The sequence below is a fragment of the Dromiciops gliroides genome, chromosome 4, assembly GCF_019393635.1.
Source record: "Dromiciops gliroides isolate mDroGli1 chromosome 4, mDroGli1.pri, whole genome shotgun sequence".
Lineage (NCBI taxonomy): Eukaryota > Metazoa > Chordata > Mammalia > Microbiotheria > Microbiotheriidae > Dromiciops > Dromiciops gliroides.
Window position 1 is genome coordinate 210,010,734 of NC_057864.1, and position 19,094 is coordinate 210,029,827.

The following is a 19,094-nucleotide window of genomic DNA, read 5'->3' on the forward strand; positions in this document are numbered from 1 at the left end:
TCAGTTCCCTTAAGCAGTTTTTATCTTGCTGACCAAGGTGTTTACATTTGTTCTTCTAGAATATGTGATAAATGTATTGTGTTGAAATAGTGATGTTGGCCTCATCCTTACTGCTATATAGTTTAGTATGAATGGTGCAAAATGTTATGCATAGGATTCTACGAGCTATGCTAGAAATCATGGCTTTGGTAAACAGTACTCCAGGAAGTGTTATTAACAACAAACCAGAAAGAAGAGAAAGGAATTGAGGAAAAAGTTTTCAGGATTTGTCAAAAACATTCTTCAATTATAGATTTTCATATGGTCCCATGAATTATGAAGATTCCACTCAGACTTTGTTTACAGGGCAGCATACTGTTATTTGGCAGGAATCCTATTTGCACAAATTTGACCTCTAAAATTCTTTCCATTCCCATCTCCCACCCTTTTGACCTTCCTCTCCCCCTTTAAACGAGCCCTTGGTTTGAAACATTTATTTATTTGCTGATTTATTTATGTTATCATTTTTGTTAAGGCTCTATCCAAAACACTCCCACAACATCTGAGGTGCTCTTGTGTGTTTTAAGTTTATTTAGGCAAAAAGCAGTATAAAAAGCTACTAATCTTGTGACAAGCTTACAAAAGCTTAGTTAGCTAAAATGCTGCTGTTGGGAGAATCCATGAAGAATGCAGATTGCTTGGGGGGAAAGAAATTGTTTCAAATTATTCCTCTCAGCCCACATGGATTTCTTTGATGTTTTACATTATCTGCAAATTAAGTTTCTATACATTTTTGAAAATGGAAATTCCTTTTCTTGGATTTCCTATTATAAAAATCTAAATAATTTTTAGCACATTCAAACTAGAAATCATGATTCCCACAAATCATTCATGGTAGATTGTAGAAAACCACATCTGCAAAAACATGCACTTTTAATTTCCTGTGTTATATCCTGGAGATATTCTATGATGTTATGAAACAAGTACAGTCAAGCCTAGCAAACACTGGATTTGGGAAGTTTTGAGAGGGGAAGCATGTTAGTGATTTTTATTCAGTGAAAAGTTGGTTCCATACTAAAGTGCCCTTTTTAAGGAGTACCTTCTCCTCTAAGATTACCTTCCATTTACTGTGCATATATCTTTTACATCAAAGAAGATGCTGTGCTCTATGAGCAAAGTTGCACAAAGGAAACATGAGATGAGCAAATCTACAGGCATCTCCATCCCAAATGTTCAAAATAACTGTTTGTGACTGACCTGTTGTAGAGCCTGCTGAACTCATACTGGACTGATCAGCCACAGTTGAACACACTGTACCTTCAACCCAGCATCCTGATGTCATTGGTCTTCTTCAAGTACAAAGGATGAAGAACAACAGCAACATCTATTTACTTTTTCCCTCCCCCATTAGAATATGAACTCCTTAAGGACAGGGACTGTTTTTGTCCTTTATGTTCCCAATGCCTGGTACTTAATAGTGCTTAATAAATGTATGCTGACTTATTAGAACTGGAGTATTATTCTTAGGACTTAACTGCTAGAAGATTTGAGGCACCTTGCTCAGCTCACCCTTTTTGAGCTGCTCAGATCAACAGCACTCAGTTTAACCAGAGTGACTTCTGGTATAGCTCTTATACCCCCACTTATTTTGTTTGATAAAGTCAGCAGCAGATATGTGCCTGGTACAAGGAACAACTTCATTTTTTTTTTTTTTGGTGGGGCAATGAGGGTTAAGTGACACAGCTAGAAAGTGTCAAGTGTCTGAGGCCAGATTTGAACTCAGGTCCTCCTGAATCCAGGGCCAGTACTTTATCCACTGTGCCACCTAGCAGCCCCAATAGCACTTCATTTTTTTGTGTGAATAGTCCAATAGCATCTCTTATTTATATTTAGAAGTATGTCAGTGGGGAAATTTGGAGGACATGTGAAGTCAAATTTATGTAACATGCATTTTTTTCTTTAAGTAGCCCATGGCACCTCATCTACCTCATATATAGTCCTAGCATTTCAAACTAATGTCATAAGCTATGTGCATATTTTCTTCATCAAAATATTTGAGACTTGGGGGCAGCTAGGTGGCACAGTGAATAAAGCACTGGCCCTCTATTCAGGAGGACCTGAGTTCAAATCCAGTCTCAGATACCTGACACTTACTAGTTGTGTGACCGTGGGCAAGTCACTTAACCCTCATTGTCCTGCAAAAACAAAAAACAAGACAAATATATAACTAGAAAATATTTGAGACACTATTTTCATTGATCATTTCCACTCTTGTATATATATATATATATATATATATATATATGCACATGCATACGCACATACATATATGTATATGTATGTTTCAAGAATATATGTGTGAGTGTGTATGTGTTTTAAGAAGCTGAATCCTTTTGATCCATTGTCAAAAGTTTGGAAAAGTGGGGTTTCATATGAGATCTAAATTCTCAGGCATGAGTTTTAGCATTTGCTATAGATTCTTTAGTTAGATATTCCTATATATCACCATAGCACTGAAATAACATTCTTGGGGGCAGCGAGGTGGCATAGTGGATAAAGTACTGGCTCTGGATTCAGGAGGACCTGAGTTCAAATCTGGCCTCAGACATTTGACACTTACTAGCTGTGTGACCCTGGGCAAGTCATTTAACCCCCATTGCCTGGCCCCCCCCCCCCAAAAAGTAAGAAATAACATTCTTTTTGCCCGGTTGAAAGCTAGGAAAGTAGATAATTTCTTAAACATCAATATATACATGCATATATCACACATAATGTTTGTACATATATATATATATTTCTAATACCTAAATCTTTAATCATATCTGTATCTATTTCTATGTCTATATCTACATCTATAGCACCACCTTGTCTAAACTGGGTAGCTTCAAGTGAATTCTTCAGTTTGACATTGAAGGAGATAGAAATGGACCCAGATCTTAAATTTCAGTTATTTGTGAGATTGTTTCTTTGATAGGATAGAACCTCTGTACATGAGAGATACTGAATTCTGTGTAACAACGTTTAGTACAGTCCTTTACATCAGTGGCCTCAAAAGTATTAATGTGACTAAGTCAACAAAAAGAGAGTGGGTTATTTCTTCTTTCAGTTCTGAGACTTGTTCTCACTTAAAATAGTTCTTAGGAAACTGACATTAGCTGCTTTGTTAAGGAATGGGTAGTGACTAAACTGTGGCATATCAATGTAATGGGATATTATTACACCACGGCAAATGACAGATATGATGACTATACTAAAATCTGGAAAAATTGAAAAGAAGTGATGAAGAAAAAAAAGGAGAGAGACTGCATGGATTAGGCCTACAGAGCTCATAGTGATAACAATGAAGTCTTATGAACAGAAATAAAAGATGATTAGAGGGCAACACAGAAAAATCTATGAATATTGCTATTATTCTCTTAACATTTATAATTGCACCTTTTATCAAAATAGTTTGCAGTTTACAATATATGTATAATTTTATTCCTCTTTTTTTTTTTTACTTTTACTTGTTCATTTTGTATTGGATTTATTCTGTGCCTAAATGGTGCTTGACAAATGTTTGTGGAATGTTTCTTGAATTGAGAAGTTTACAATCTGAGTTATATATATTATTGGGGAACTAGTTTGTTTCTGGATAAATTATTGGGGACAGACTGGGTTTTAAAAAAATATTGCTACTTATAAATTAGTGGCTATTGTACCCATTTTTGGCAGTAAGCATTTATTATTAAAGTATATTTAATGTTAGAGTATTGGCGGTGTGGAATTTCCCTAACGTTTTCCCCCCTAACATTTCCCTAGCTAGTCACAGGTTTACAGGCAAAAACAATTACATACCCCACGTATTTAGCAAAGAGGGAGAGGAAAGGGGGTGTGTGTGGCAAGTTCAAGAAAGTCCTAGGAAGAAAGAGAGCAAGCCTCTGGTGGTCCATTGCTCTTCCTCCTTCAGATAGAGGTGGCTCCTTACACACTGATCAAAGCCAATTGGTCAGAGTCATTCAATTCCATTTATTGAGGTGACTTGAGGGTGGTCCATATTATAATGAATTGTACCTTGATGACATTAGGGTCAAGTGGAAGACAGACCCCCTGATGACAAAGGCACATTCAGATAGATGTGGTTTCTTTCTCCATTTTTTGTACACCCTGTACAGGATTAGGTCCTAAAAGAAATTAAAACTTTCTCTCCCCAAAATTTACCTCTGAAGTGGGGAGAAGTAGAGAGAAACTGGGTCCCCCCAACATCCATTATTAATAATTATTTTCTCAAATCAGTTGTCAGAATGAATCCTCAGTTTTTTGTTTGTTTTGTTTTGGTGAGGCAATTGGGGTTAAGTGACTTGCTCAGGGTCACACAGCTAGTAAATGTCTTAACACTTAAGTGTCTGAGGCTGGATTTGAACTCAGGTCCTCCTGAATTCAGGGCCAGTGCTCTATCTACTGCACCACCTAGCTGCCCCTTCAGTTATTTTAAAAATGGCCTATTGCATCTTGTCATTTCATCAGGAAGAAAGAAAAACAGATTAGCAGGGAAATATTTGATTGAGATACATTTTACTAAGTTAGAATGTTCTAGAAGTGACTCAGAAACCCATTTTAAACAATTTTAACACAATCCTAACATTTATTGCACTCAGGGTGGGTATGTTTTTGGGAGCAGCAGAAGTAAGATGGATTTGGAAGCTTTTAAGAGGATGACATGGTCCATAAGCCATATTACAGAGTTGACATAAATTATGCAAGATTTACATTTAAAGCAGCAATAGACTGGCCCAGTGACTCGGACATAGCAGCCTTTTAATAAATGTCAGCTTGAACTGAGGAAAAAAAGTGTATGGTTATTTTCCTTGTAGTGTGGCTAGGGATGTAATCAGACATTTGAGCTGTTATTTACATGGGCCCAACAGCTCTTAATCTGCAGAAGACCTAGAAGGTAAATGCTTTTTCTTGTCCTTTGAGTCTCTCTGGTTCTGGGTGGGTAGCTTCTTCCTCTTTTCTGTTGACTAGCTTCCACTTTTTTAACTTTGAAGTTTGTCAGCTCCAGTTATTGGCTCTTCTTTTTGTTCTAATAACCGAAGTGACTCCATAAATTAGTGATGAAGAGACAAAACTAGCAGAACAATGTAGTGAATTTTGATGATTCCCAAGGGCAAATTGAGTGAATTATTTTATCATAGAATTCAATTCAACAAGCATTTATAAAGTCCCCACTACATGCACAACACTATGCTACATGCTGAGGATAAAAAAAATAACTCAGTTTTCTGTAAAAATGATGGGTTCGGATTAAATGATCTTTAGTGCCACATTTAGCTCTGCTGTTCTCTTGAATTCTATCACAAAGAAAATAAGATTAGCTGGTGTAACTTGTTCTGCCTTCCTGTGATTGCTTTTTTTTAAACTGCTCATAATCAGTTTATAAGCATTTATTAAGCATGTATACATGCCAGGCACTGAGCTTATGAAGGAAAGTAAAAACAAACCAAACCAAAAAAAAAAAAACAAACAACCCCCCTACCCCCAACTCATTACCTACTCTCAAGGAATGAATTTACAGCCTAATGGGGGAAACAGTATGCAAACTACTATGTACCTACCAGGTATATACCTTGTAGTATAAATAGGAGATAATCTCAGAGGGAAGACACTAAAATTAAGGATTGGGAAAGGCTTCTTGCAGAAGGTGGGACTTTAGCTGAGATTTGAAGGGAATCAGGAAAACCTGAGGGTTTTCATGAAGAGGGAGAGAATTCCAGGTGTGGGGGACAGCCAGTGAATATGCTTGGATTTGAAAGTTAGAGTAAAAGATGGAGTATCTTGTTTTTGGAAAAGCAAGGCCGATGTCACTGATCCCCATAGTGCATGATGGGGAGTAAGGTATAAAAAGACTGTAAATATAAGAAGGGGCCAGTTTATAAAGGGCTTTGAAAGCCAAACAGATGATTTTACATTTGATCTTGGAGGCAATAAGGAGCTACTAGGGTTTATTGAAGTGTGTGTGTGTGTGTGTGTGTGAGTGACATGATCAAGTATGCACTTCATAAGACCTGTTTGACAGCAGAGTAAAAGAAATAGGAGTAGAGAGAGGTTTGAACAAAGGAGACCAACCAGCAGGCTATTGCAGTTGTCTAGGTATAAAGTAATGAGGTCCTGCACCAGGGTGGACAGAAAGGGCTTATACACAAGAGATGCTCCAGAGGTAGAAACACCAGCTCTTGGCAACTTATTAGAGATTGGTGGTTAGTGAGAGTGAGAAGTCAAGGATAACACCTAAATTGTAAGCCTGGGTGACTGGTAGAATGGTGGTACACTTAACAGTAATAGGGAAGTTAGGAAGAGGGGATGTTTTTGGAGGAAAGATAACGAGTTCAGTTTTGGACATGTTGAGTTTAAAATTTTTAAAGGGCATCCATTTTGAGATGTCCAATAGGCAACTGGAGATGCATGACCTAAGGTCAGGAAAAAGGGTAAGAGTTGGACAAATAGATCTGAGAATTATTTGTAGAGAGCAGATAATTAAACCCATGGGTGCAGATGAGATTATCAAGTAAAATGGGAGTGAAGAGACACAGGATGGAGCCTTGGGGGACCCTTACAGCAAGTCCATGTGACATAGGAGAAGTTTCAACAAAGGAGAATGAGAAGAAGCAGTCCAACAGGTAAGAGGTGAACCAGGAGAAAGCAATGTCATGAAAAGCAAGAGAAAGAGTGTGTCAAGAAGAGGGTGATCAATAATGTCAGACATTGTAGAAAGGTCCAAAAGGATGAGGATTAAGAAAGGGCCATTGGATTTGGAAGTTAAGACATCATTGGTAACTTTGGAGAGAGCAGTTTCAATTGAATGAGTTCAGAAGCCAGATTGTCACTTTTAAAAAACTTATCATTTACTGTTTTTGTTTTTTCAGGTAAGATTAATATTGTTCTTTGGCAAAATTCTAGTTTACTAGAATTCCTGTTGCTATATTTTAAAGTAGAAATTGAATGACCATGGTTGTAGGTGGCCACTAGGTTTTACATTTGTCGGACACATGGACATGCATAGAATGCAAAAGGAATAAACAACAGATCCTTTTTTTCTGCTCTTCTGTAGCTTGGCTTTTCCTTATTAAGTACAATTTTCACATTACCTGGCACATGGTGGGTGCTATATAAATGCTTATTACCTTCCTCCTCTCCCCCAAAAGAACCAAACCTGGGAGTCCGATATTTTGTGACAGTGTTTGCTAAATAAGCAGCCCAGGAACACTATTAAGGAAGGAGTGTTGCAAGGAACCTTCAAATGGGAGTCACTAGAGTTAGATATTAGTCCCAGCTCTCACTAACTAGTTGGGAGAGTCTGACCAAATCATTCCCCCTCCCTCGAGTCCTTAGTTTTCTCATTTATAATATGAAGGGGGTTAGACTAGATGAGCTCTAAGGTCCCTGTAGCTGTAATACATGGAGGTTCTATCATTGTAATTAATGAACTCCTTTTATCATAGATTAAAGGTAAACTTTAGTCCAGTGTACTCTGAATAATGATTCTATATCAGAGGCTGGTCCAAATTAACATGTTTTAAAGATAGGCATTTAGTCTCTAAGTTGCCTTTTATGTTGGACATTTTTGGTGAGGTGATTTTCTATGTATTTGTTTTAAAACTCTTTGAGGAGGGGCAGTGGCACAGTGGATAAAGCACTGGCTCTGCATTCAGGAGGACCCGAGTTCAAATCCAGGCTCAGACATTTGACACTTACTAGCTCTGTGACCCTGGGCAAGTCACTTAACCCTCATTGCCCCACAAAACCAAAACCAAACAAACAAAAAACAAACAAAAAAAAACTCTTTGAGGAAAGGGGTTGTATGTATACATGTATATATGTATATTTCATCTTGGGCATATTTATGAGTTGTCAGGAAGAAGCCAGTTGTAAGTGGTTAAAGATAAGAATGAGGGAGAATAGAAGGGAGAGGATGAGCTCTGTAGTTAATTTAGAAGTGATTAATTGTCCTATATCCATGAAAATTGTGGCATGACTACTACTTATCCTTTTCTATATTTGACTCCTCTCTACCTAGCTTTTCTCATCTAGTCAGTTAATAAATCCTGTTGATTCTACCTATGAAATATCTCATGTATCTCTACTCTTTTGTTTTCACTGTCATAATTCTAATCCCTTCTTGGACTATAAAAATAATCCAAAAGGTTTTCTCTATTCTCTGCTCATGTCCCTCAAATCCATTCTTTAGCTCACATGCCAAACTAATCTTTCAGTGTCACTGCTTTGTTCAGAAGAAAATGGTCTGGGGCAGCTAGGTGGCACAGTGGATAAAGCACCAGCCCTGGATTCAGGAGGACCTGAGTTCAAATCCAGCCTCAGACACTTGACACTTACTAGCTGTGTGACCCTGGGCAAGTCACTTAACCCTCATTGCCCACCCCCCCAAAAAAGTGTTTTGGGGCAGCTAGGTGGTGCAATGGATAGAGCACTAGCTGTGGAGTCAGGAGGACCTGAGTTTAAATCTGGCCTCAGACACTTGACACTTACCAGCTGTGTGACCCTGGGCAAGTCACTTAACCCCAATTGCCTCACCAAAAAAAAAAATAGTAGCAGCTCTTTTTTTTTTTTTTAAAGGTCTGAACTTCTCTACCTGCCATTCAAGTCCATCCAAAGTCTGGAACCCCCAGCCTTTCTAGCCTTGTGATATTCTGTTCTCTATATTGCAACCAAAGCAGACAACCTGAAATTTCCCGAATATTTCCTGTACCTTTTCTTCTTTGGCTCACCTTGTACCTTAGTAATCTTCCTTTTTGTTAATTGTTTTTTTTTAGGTTCTTTTGCAGGGCAATGAGGGTTAAGGGACTTGCCCAGGGTCACACAGGTAGTAAGTGTTAAGTGTCTGAGGCCGGATTTGAACTCAGGTACTCCTGAATCCAGGGCTGGTGCTTTATCCACTGTACCACCTAGCTGCTCATAATCTTCCTTTTTGACCACTGAATTCTAATCCATCTTTTGATGCCAACTCAAATGTAGGCTTTCATGATCTCCACAATTAACAATATTCATATATGTAAAAAAAATATTTATAGCAGCTCTTTTCTGGTGGCAAAGAACAGGAAATTGAGGGGATGCCCATCAATTGGGGAAATGGCTGAAGAGATTGTGGTATGTGATTATGATGGAATACTATTGTGCTATGGGAAACGATGGACAAGATGCTCTCAGAAAGCCTGGAAAGACTTACAGAAACTGATGCAAAGTGAAATGTATTGTGTACAAAGTAACAGCAATATTATAGGATGACCAGCTGTGAATGACTTCACTATTCTTAGCAATACAATGATCCTAGACAGTTCTGGAGGACTTATAATGAAAAATGGTGATGTCTGAATATAGATTGAAGCATACTTTTTAAAACTTTCTTTTTCTTTTTTTTTTTTAGGGGTGGGAGTCTGGTTTATATTTTCTTTCACAACATGACTAATTGGAAAATATGTTTTGCATGACTACACATGTAAAACCTATATTGAATTCTCAATGATAAGGGTGGGGATGGAGGAAGGGAGAGACTTTGGAACTCAGTGTTTTAAAAATTAATGTTTCTCATTGAAATCCCATTTTTTCCTCTGAAAGATTATACTCAGTTTTGCTGGGTGCATGATTTTTGGCTGAAGTCCCAGTTCCTTTGCCCTCTGAAATATCATATTCCATGCCCTTCGGTCCTTTAATGTAGAGACTGCTAGATCTTGCTTTATCCTTATTGGAGCTCCAAAGTATTTGAATTCTTTTTTTCTAGCTGCTTAGGGGCAGCTAGGTGGTGCAGTGAATAGAGCACTGGCCCTGGATTCAGGAGGACCTGAGTTCAAATTTGGCCTCAGACACTTGACACTTACTAGCTGTCTGACCTCGGGCAAGTCACTTAACCCCAATTGCCTCACAAAACCAACAAAAAATAAACAACAAAAATGAATCTTAAAAACTTTTACATGTAATTGGGGGTAAAATAAAATACTAAACAAGTCAAAGAAATGAACAATGTTCAACTTTCTCACTTCTCAAAGAAATTTATTCACAATTCTGTAATACACAAATCACCTATTAGTTTGTATCATAGTTATCAATGAATGCTTCATACCCTCCTCCTTGATTTTAAAGTCCATGAGGGCAAGGATCTTGTTTTATAAAAAAAATATAGGTGCTTAAACCTTTGATACTTAATAAATATTTGTTGAATTATCTAAATGTTAGCTATTCATCGGAGAAGGATATGGCAAACCACTCTAGAATCTTTTCCAAGAAAACCCCATGGACAATGTAGTTCACAGAGTCGTGAAGAGTCAGACAGGACTGAATCAACTGAACAAAACCTTAACTGTATAAAAGATAATTGAGTGTAATTGGTTTAATTCCATAATAATGTTAAATTTTTTTCTCATCCTTTGTGAGGAAATAACAAATTTCTCTTGTTACATATTTTCTCCCAATTAGAATTCAAATAGCTCTTATGAATGCCTAAAATATTTTAATTCATACATACACACATATGTATGTATGTATATATATATATATATATATATATATATATATAAATAAAATAATTTCCTTTCCTTTCCTGCTAACAGTAGAGACTTTCTCTTCCCTATTCCATCTCTCTATTTTCGGCAAGTTGCTAATTTCTATAGCCACAAATCCTATCCTGCTACTTACCAGAACCCTTAATACTGCTTTTCTCTTCCCTGTCTCCTTCTCTATTTTTGTTTTTTTTTTTTTGGAAGGGCAATGAGGGTTAAGTGACTTGCCCAGGGTCACACAGCTAGTAAGTGTCAAGTGTCTGAGGCCGGATTTGAACTCAGGTCCTCCTGAATCCAGGGCTGGTGCTTAATCCACTGCGCCACCTAGCCGCCCCCTCCTTCTCTATTTTTTACACCTATCCTGTGACTGGAGAAAGTACCTAGAGAGAATGGGGGGGGAAGAGACAAGGAAGAGAAGGAAAAGCAAAAACTGGCCCTACCACTACTTTTTAACCTGCTCTCAAATAAAACACAGTCTCTCAGAGTTCATCTAATCGAACCCATACTTGAATTAGAATGACTTCTACAATGTACCTGTCAAGTGCTCATCCAGGTTTTTCATGAAGAACTCCACTGAGAGGAAATTCACTTCCTCTTGAGGAATAGTTCAAAATGGTAGAAAGCTTTTTGATTACATCAAACCTGAATTTAATCACCTCTTTACAATTTCTCTCAAGTGTTTCTAATTCTGCTGTCTAGGGCCAACAAGAACACCTTTTCTTACTTTTCTATGGAACAACCCTTCATATGGGAGCTTGCCAACAACCTCCTCCTGCAGTTGTCTGGATTGTTGATGGTAGTAGGAGGAAGGAGGATAAGTGTCTTAATGTTGCTGTCCCAGACCACTTCACTTCTACCCTCCATCCTTGCCCTGATTTTTCCTCATTGAAATATTCTTAATGCTCCCTAACATTGTACAATTTCAGCAGTTCAGTTTAAAGCAATTGGGAAAGGACCCAGTACTGGAGAAACTAGAGGGAAAACTCTATCCTCTTACACTCCTTATACTCTGTCATCTTAATAGTGGGGCTTACAGTGAGAAAGAAGGAAGAGGGAGTAGGAGGAAAATTCTATCCTATTACTACTTCTTAGCACTCTTGTTCATCCTTCCCTTTGCCTCCATTCATCACAACCAGGTAGTCATGGTTTTGCCTCTTTCCTTAATGGAGGACCTCTTTTCTCACCCCTCTTCCTATGAGAAACTATATCCCAGGACACAGAAGTGCTGCTCAGTGACCTGAAGCCAGGGAAAGTCCTGGTGTTATTTAGCCCATCATGGGAAGAGGAGTCTTCTAGTAGCAGCCCCAATATCCCAGGGAGAGTGTATTGGCATCCCTCATTGGAACTCTGATAACATTTTACCATAGCAAAATTAAATAAATTTAAAAAATAAAATGGTGGCTGTTTCTTTAGGGCAGTTATCTCATCTATAATATGAGGAAGGTAGAACGTATGGTCTCTGATGTCCCTTCCAGCTCTAGATCTCTGATCCTGTGATCCTCTTGTAAGGAGAACCATCTTATGGAACATGCTCAGAGTTGTCCTTTTTGGTTCCAGTTGAAGATATTTGTGAACTCAGTACTTGGTGCATAGAATATGATGAATTTTCTGGTTGCTTGCATCTGTGTGGAGAACTAATCATGGACCCCAACCTAAATCTTTGAATAATTTATCACCAAGGTGCTGGTTTATTAGGCCAAAGGGCGTGAGAAAAGGAGGCCTAGTGCCCACTACCTCTCATTAGAGAGAACCTGGTTTGGACCACATGCTTAGTGAAGGATGTAGACAAGTGCTCTAGTCTCTCAGCCCAGCAGTGGTTGCTCAAAAATAGACTGTGATTATGGGTTGAATGGGCTTATTGGTGGGCTAGTGCGGGAATGTAACCAACACCTAATTTCAGATAACCAACTTACAAGTGAATCACAATTTATCTATAAGTTGAGGATTGCTGGAACAATAAATAGACTTCTAGATGATTTTGTAAGCTTGTTCTTCATAGCACCCTTGTATGCTAGATAAATATAATCCCTATCTAGAAGACCGAATAAGCCAAAATATGTGATTTACTGATGATGAATACTCATAACTGAGAGCCTTAGTTCTCATTCCCATCTGAATCTGAAAAAACTTGTTTGAAATCATAGGCTCATATGGTGTTAAAATTGTACAGCATCTTAGAGATCATAGGATATTGTATTTAGAACTGATAGGCAAACAAAATTTGGAAGAAAGAAACTTTCTCAGGTCATAAAGCAAGTACATCATTAATATTTTTTTAATTAGAATTCCAGACTTTTTACATTATGTTATACTAGAGCTAGAGCTAGAAGGAACTTTAGAAGTCATCACAACTTCACCATTTTATAGATGAAGAAACCAAGGCCCATGGAGGGAAGTGACTTTCTGGAGGTCAAAATGGGTAGTAAGATGGCAAAGTTGAGATTTGAACCCAGATCTTTTGAGTCTAGCTGGAACACTCCCATTTTCACCTCTCATCTCCTCACCCCTTGTTATTTCCCCACTCTGGCCCTCACTTTCTATGGGAATTGAGTCTCTTTTCATCCTCTTTATTCCATTTGGTGCTTAACCTTGCCTTTCCTTTTATAAAAGCATACTTTTGAAAAGGTACTGTCTTGAGGATGGTTTTTTCTTATTTGTAGGGCTGTCAAAAGCACTTTGTAGATGTTATCTTATTTGATTCTTAAAACAACCCTAGGAAGTAGGTGCTATTATTATTTCCATTTTACAGATGAGGAAATGAGAGATATTGTTAGATATTTGACCAGTCATACAGCCAGATTCAAACTGAGGTCTTCCTGATTCTGAGTTCAGTACTCTATCCACTATACTAATTATCTGTCTCCTAGCCATGATTCTTTGTTTTTGGGGTTTTTTTTTGTAGGCAATGGGGGTTAAGTGACTTGCCCAGGGTCACACAGCTAGTAAGTGTCAAGTGTCTGAGGCTGGATTTGAACTCAGGTACTCCTGAATTCAGGGCCAGTGCTTTAACCACTGCGCCATCTTAGCTGCCCCAGCCATGATTCTTAATATGGATCAGCATTGCGTAGTGGAAAGAGTTCTTGATTTGGAGTCAGAGAATGTGACTTCAAATCTCCACTTTGTCATATACTATTCATTTTGATGTTGGGCAAATCACTTACCACCCTGGGCCTCAGTTTCCTCCCATGTAAAATGATGAGATTGGATTAGGTGATCTCTGAGATCCCTTCTAGTTCTCAGTCTATTATTCTCTGACCCCTAATGCTTTTCACATGGTAAGTTATAGAACATCTTTTCAAAAGGATTTAGTACAAGAAAATTCATCTTGGCTGTGAACCATTTTCTGGCTATTATAAACACTGATAGTCATCCAGCATCACTTTGTTAAATTGTTATTCTAGAATAGAGGAGGAGAGGAGCAAAGGATGAACTAGTGAACATCTGCTAGGGTCATTTCCCCCCTTCTATTAGTTTCCTGACTTCTAGGATTACGTTCATTTGCAGAACTGTGTAATGAGGCACATCTGCTAGCTTAAGGATATAGCCTCCTTGCTTTACCTCCCACCCCCCAGTAACTTTAAATGTAGTCTTTTCTTAAGTTTCCACTAGAACAAAATTTTCTAATAGATATGAAATGTATTGAGGTTTGGTAGTATTCTGAGAAGGTTACTGCGAAAGAAGAAAACAGCATATTTTGTGGTGTGGACAATAACCAAAAAAAGAAAAATGTTTTTGTAATTTTAATTGCCTCTTCCTGGCAGAAGCTTCATACAGCTGTTTCTCAGAGACCCCAAAGAAACTATTTATGGTAAGCAATTTGTGTAGCCAGCAACAGAATTCAACAGGCTGCCATATATTCACATTTGGGATTGTATTTCCTGATTTTAAGACTGTATAAAAAAATTTTAAAATGAGCATGCACTTTGTAGTCCTTGATGGAGATACTTGGCCAGGCGTTTTATAGGCTGGTCTTGCAAAACTCAGGGACATTTACAGCTAAAATGTTGTAATAGGCTTAACTTCTCTTTCTCACACTTCTTAGACATTGAATACTATCCAAATCTTTCTTCCTCATAGTCCCATTAAACTCTAGTTAATTTGTGATTGCTACAAAACCTGTTCCTTGAATAAAACATTAAGAAGCTACTAATTAGCTCATTTTTATCAAAAATTGATCCTCAGAAATATACTTTGCAGATAACTTAATTTTCATTTCTGCTTGTGCTCAGCATAGGTTGGAATTACCATGTTAAGCATAAAGTAATGGATATTTAGTAGCTTATGCACTCCATTGGCATACTTATCTCAAGAGAATAAGCGGAAGGCCCCATAGTACCTTGGTTTGACCTCTCGGTGAATTTATGGATGGATGTAGAGGAGAGTCCCATAGCATGGGCAGGCATAGATACCTTGTAATCTGCATTACTGGAGGGAATACACTATTGGATACAATTAAGATTTAAGTATTGTACTTAATAGTTCATAAGAGAAATTCATGTGCTTTCTTAGAGCTTTTGCCATAACTTAAAAATGTAGCTGAAAAAGTAAGCTGTTTCCTTTATATTCACTTTATTTAGTTTTCATTCAATACACATTTCAACACCTACTGTGTGTTCCTGGGGAGACCATCTAGATAACATATTGTAGGGATAGACACAAAACTCAATAATAATAACTAGCATTTATATAGTACTTTATGATTTGCAAAGCATTTTTATTAATATTATCTTATTTTAGTCTCACATTCTCCCCTCTTGGAACATGCTTACTAATGCAACAAATGTTTAATAATTACAACATACATGTATATATAGGGATTTTATGGTTATACTTCATTGACTCACTTTTCTCTTTAAGTACCATCTTTTTAGATGTCCAGCAGTGAATGACAATATGTCATGAAAGATTATCTGAAGGGATTGAAATGGTTTATGGAAACAACTTTGTGTTTAACACAGACTTTCTAACTAAAAAGTCCCGGAAAATATACTAAAATAACCAAATGCTAAGAGCTTTGTTCACTGAAGCTTTCAAATGCATTTCATCATATGACCTGGGTGAAGGGCAGCAGCCTACACACGAATCATCACTTTTATTTTGTGAACTTAAACTGTCAGCTCTAACTAGATGTTTGCTTTTCCAGTTCCAGAGATTAACCATACAGAGCTTTTTTGAATGACAGCATGGATTAGTTTTGTGTTATGTATGCCTTCATCTTCTCATTTGCTGTTTGCATTAAATCCTTTGTAGAGCTGACTTAAAAATAATAGTTAAACTTCAGAAACAAAGTAAACATGACAGAAGGTTTGAATTAGCCTAGCAATTGAAATTGGCCTTTTGCTTATTATGTACAATCTTGGTAATAGGCAAAAAGTCACAAAGGACTCAGAAGAATGGATTGTTTGTGAGTGAATTGGCTATTAGTACTAGGAAACTCGTATTGGAACTGTTGGATTTAGTTTATCAGAACTTGGCACATGCTGGTTTATGTTTTGAGTATTTAGGAGGCTCCCATGGTTAGCATGGACACAGGACTTCTTTTGTTTCAGTAGAAATATATAGCACAAGAGCAATTCCATAATAATGAAGGGGATATAAACAATAGTCAGAAGATATAGAAAGGAGTGGAAATATTAGATTGTGGTGATGAATTCTTGGTCTTCTTTGCAAAACAAAGACTTAAACCTTACAATTGCTTAAGTCTAGATTTCTGTTCAACAGCCTTGGGGGTGGTGGTGTCCAAGACGAAGAATCCTTTTAATTCATAGGTTCTAGGACATGAGTTCTTGATCATTTTTTATGTCATGGACCCCTTTAGCAGTCTGGTAAATCCTATGGACCTCTTCTCAGAATATTTGTGAACATATAAAATAAAATACATAGGAATTACAGAGGAAACACATTTTATTTAAATACATGTAACATGTGTCAAGGCTTCACTCTGCATGACTGGAGGCGGCGGCTGCAGGGCTGGGACGGGAGCCTGGGGCCTGGGGCTGAGCCCGGCCAGAGCGCGGCCAGAGCGCGGCCTCTGGGTTGGGCTGAGCTGCAGCTTCGCAGACTCAGGGCAGAGCCCGCCGGCCTAGCCATGGCCAGCACAATGGGTAGCAGTTGGACTGACGATTGCTGCTGCAGGATTTGCAGGCCGATATGTTTTGCCAACAATGAAGCATATGGAGCCTCAAGTGAAGCAAGCGATTTGAAGTCTGCCCAAATGTGCCTTCAGTGGTGGCTATTATTGGGGCAGATTTGAACCCCAAATGACAAAGCAAGAAGCCCCACTCATATTGGGAGTAAGCCCTACAGCCAATAAGGGGAAAATTAGAGATGTTCACTGATGAATCATGCTTTTAAACCACCCAGACAAGGGAGGATCTCCTTATGTAGCAGCCAAAATCAATGAAGCTAAAGATTTATTAGAAAGCCAAGCTAAGAAGTAAAATTAATACACAGATAATGTTAAATTTATATATACATTGATTACTTTATGTATAGGAGTCCTGATGTTTTATAACTTCATAAAAGCTGTGATATTTCTTTACTGGTTGCATTAGTTGGTATAATTTGTTTTTTTTTCTTTTCATTAATTTTGATGCTATTTATAATGAATAGAGTACAGATGTTGTGGTCTTACAAGTTATGAATATTCTTCCTAATGGGAATTGACTAAAACCTGAAACATGATTCCTTAGTTAACTTACCTATATTTAGAATCCTACAGAACAAATCATCACTGCTGTGACCTAACAAATTGGTGCACATTTGCCTGCAGTATTTTATATTAATACACCATTTGATTCCACAAGGCTCAAATAACTTTAATTTTATGGAATAGAGAATGCCCATACATAAAAAATATAATCAATATAACAAGTCATGTAAGAGAAAGGTGTCAATAGATATCCTGGTTTATCATAAAAAAATGAATACATATATCAAAATATTGTTTAAAAAGCCTAGAGACTCCAGATTAAGAACTTCTGTTCTAGAGTTTACAGGAATCCAACTCTTCCATTTTACAAATAAGAAAAAAATGGGCAGAAAGGGCCTTACCAGAGGTACATACAAGTTGTAACTGATGGTTCTGATGCCAAATCCAGAGTCCTTTCTACAGCAAATATCAATTTATATAGCTCAAGGGAAAGGTAATTATTTGCTTTCTCTTTTTGCAAAATGTAATTTGACAGCATTTATGTTAGGCTAGTGATGCTTCTTGTGGAACACAATTATTTATTGTTTTTGTTTATAAAGTAGAGGGGAAAGAACATTGGACTTGGAGTTAATCGGGAGATCCAGGTTCCAATCTTTAACACTTAATTTTGTGCTGGGTAAAACTAAATGTGTGTGTGGCTGGTTGAGAGTGGTCTCATGTTGATGGGAGGTAGCTTCCAGACACTGAACCGTAGAAAGGTCAACCCATGCTCTCACAGCAGGGGGCCTCTGGTAATAATAATATTCTCACAATTTGCTGTTTAACTATGAGCAAATCACTTGACCTTGAGCTCCTAAACCTCAGTTTTTCTTTCTTTTTAGTAATACTTTATATTTTCCTTAGTTACACGTAAAGACAATTTTAAACATTCATTTTTAAAAAATTGACTTCCAAATTTTTTCTCTTTCCCTCCTTTCACCTCTCCCTGAAACAGTAGGTTATACATGTCCAATCATGAAAAACATTTTACCATATTAGTCATATTATGAAAGAAGATATAGACCCAAAGGGGGGAAAACATGAAAAAAAAATACAGAAAGTGAAAAATAGTATGCTTCACTCTGCATTCAGACTCCATCAGTTCTTTCTCTGGAGGTGGATACCATTTCCCATTATGAATCCTTTGGAATTGACTTAGATCATTGTATTGCTGAGAATAGCTAAATCGTTTACATTTAAGATCATCATACAGTATTGCTGTTACAGTGTACAATATTCTGGTTCTGCTAACTTTACTTTGTATCTGTTCATATAAGTATTTCCAGTTTTTCTGAAATTAACCAGCCCATCATGTCTTATAGTAGAGTAATATTCCATTACAGTCATAGACAAAAACTTGTTCAACCATTCCCCAATTGATAGGTATTCCTTCAATTTCCAATTCTTTGCCACTACAAAAAGAGCTATTATAAATATTTTTTGTACAAATAGGTCCTCTTCCCACTTTTTATCTATTTGGAATATAGACCTAGTAATGATATTGCTGGATCAAAGGGTATGCACAGTTTTATAGCCCTTGGGCATGGTTTGATCAGTACACACCTCCACCAATAGTACATTAGTGTCCCAATTTTCCCACATCACCTCCAACATTCATTATTTTTTTTTTCTGTCATATAAATCAATCTGATAGGTGTGAGGTGGTACCTCAGAGTTTTTTTTTTTAATTTGTATTTGTGTGTATGTGTGTGTGTGTGTGTGTGTGTGTGTGAGTGTGAGTGTGAGTGTGTGTGAGGCAATTGGGGTTAAGTGACCTGCCCAGGGTCACACAGCTAGTAAGCGTCAAGTGTCTGAGGCCAGATTTGAACTCAGGTCCTCCTAAATCCAGGGCCAGTGCTTTATTGACTGCACCA

At 37.5% G+C, this 19,094-nt stretch overlaps 1 protein-coding gene and 1 pseudogene across 1 annotated transcript in view; both read left to right on the forward strand.

Moving 5' to 3' along the window:
• The window catches only part of PRKCA (protein kinase C alpha), a 512,156-nt gene that overhangs the window by 31,669 nt on the left and 461,393 nt on the right, over positions 1-19,094 (forward strand). The window lies entirely within an intron of this gene.
• Positions 16,640-16,969, forward strand: LOC122753011 (annotated as a pseudogene).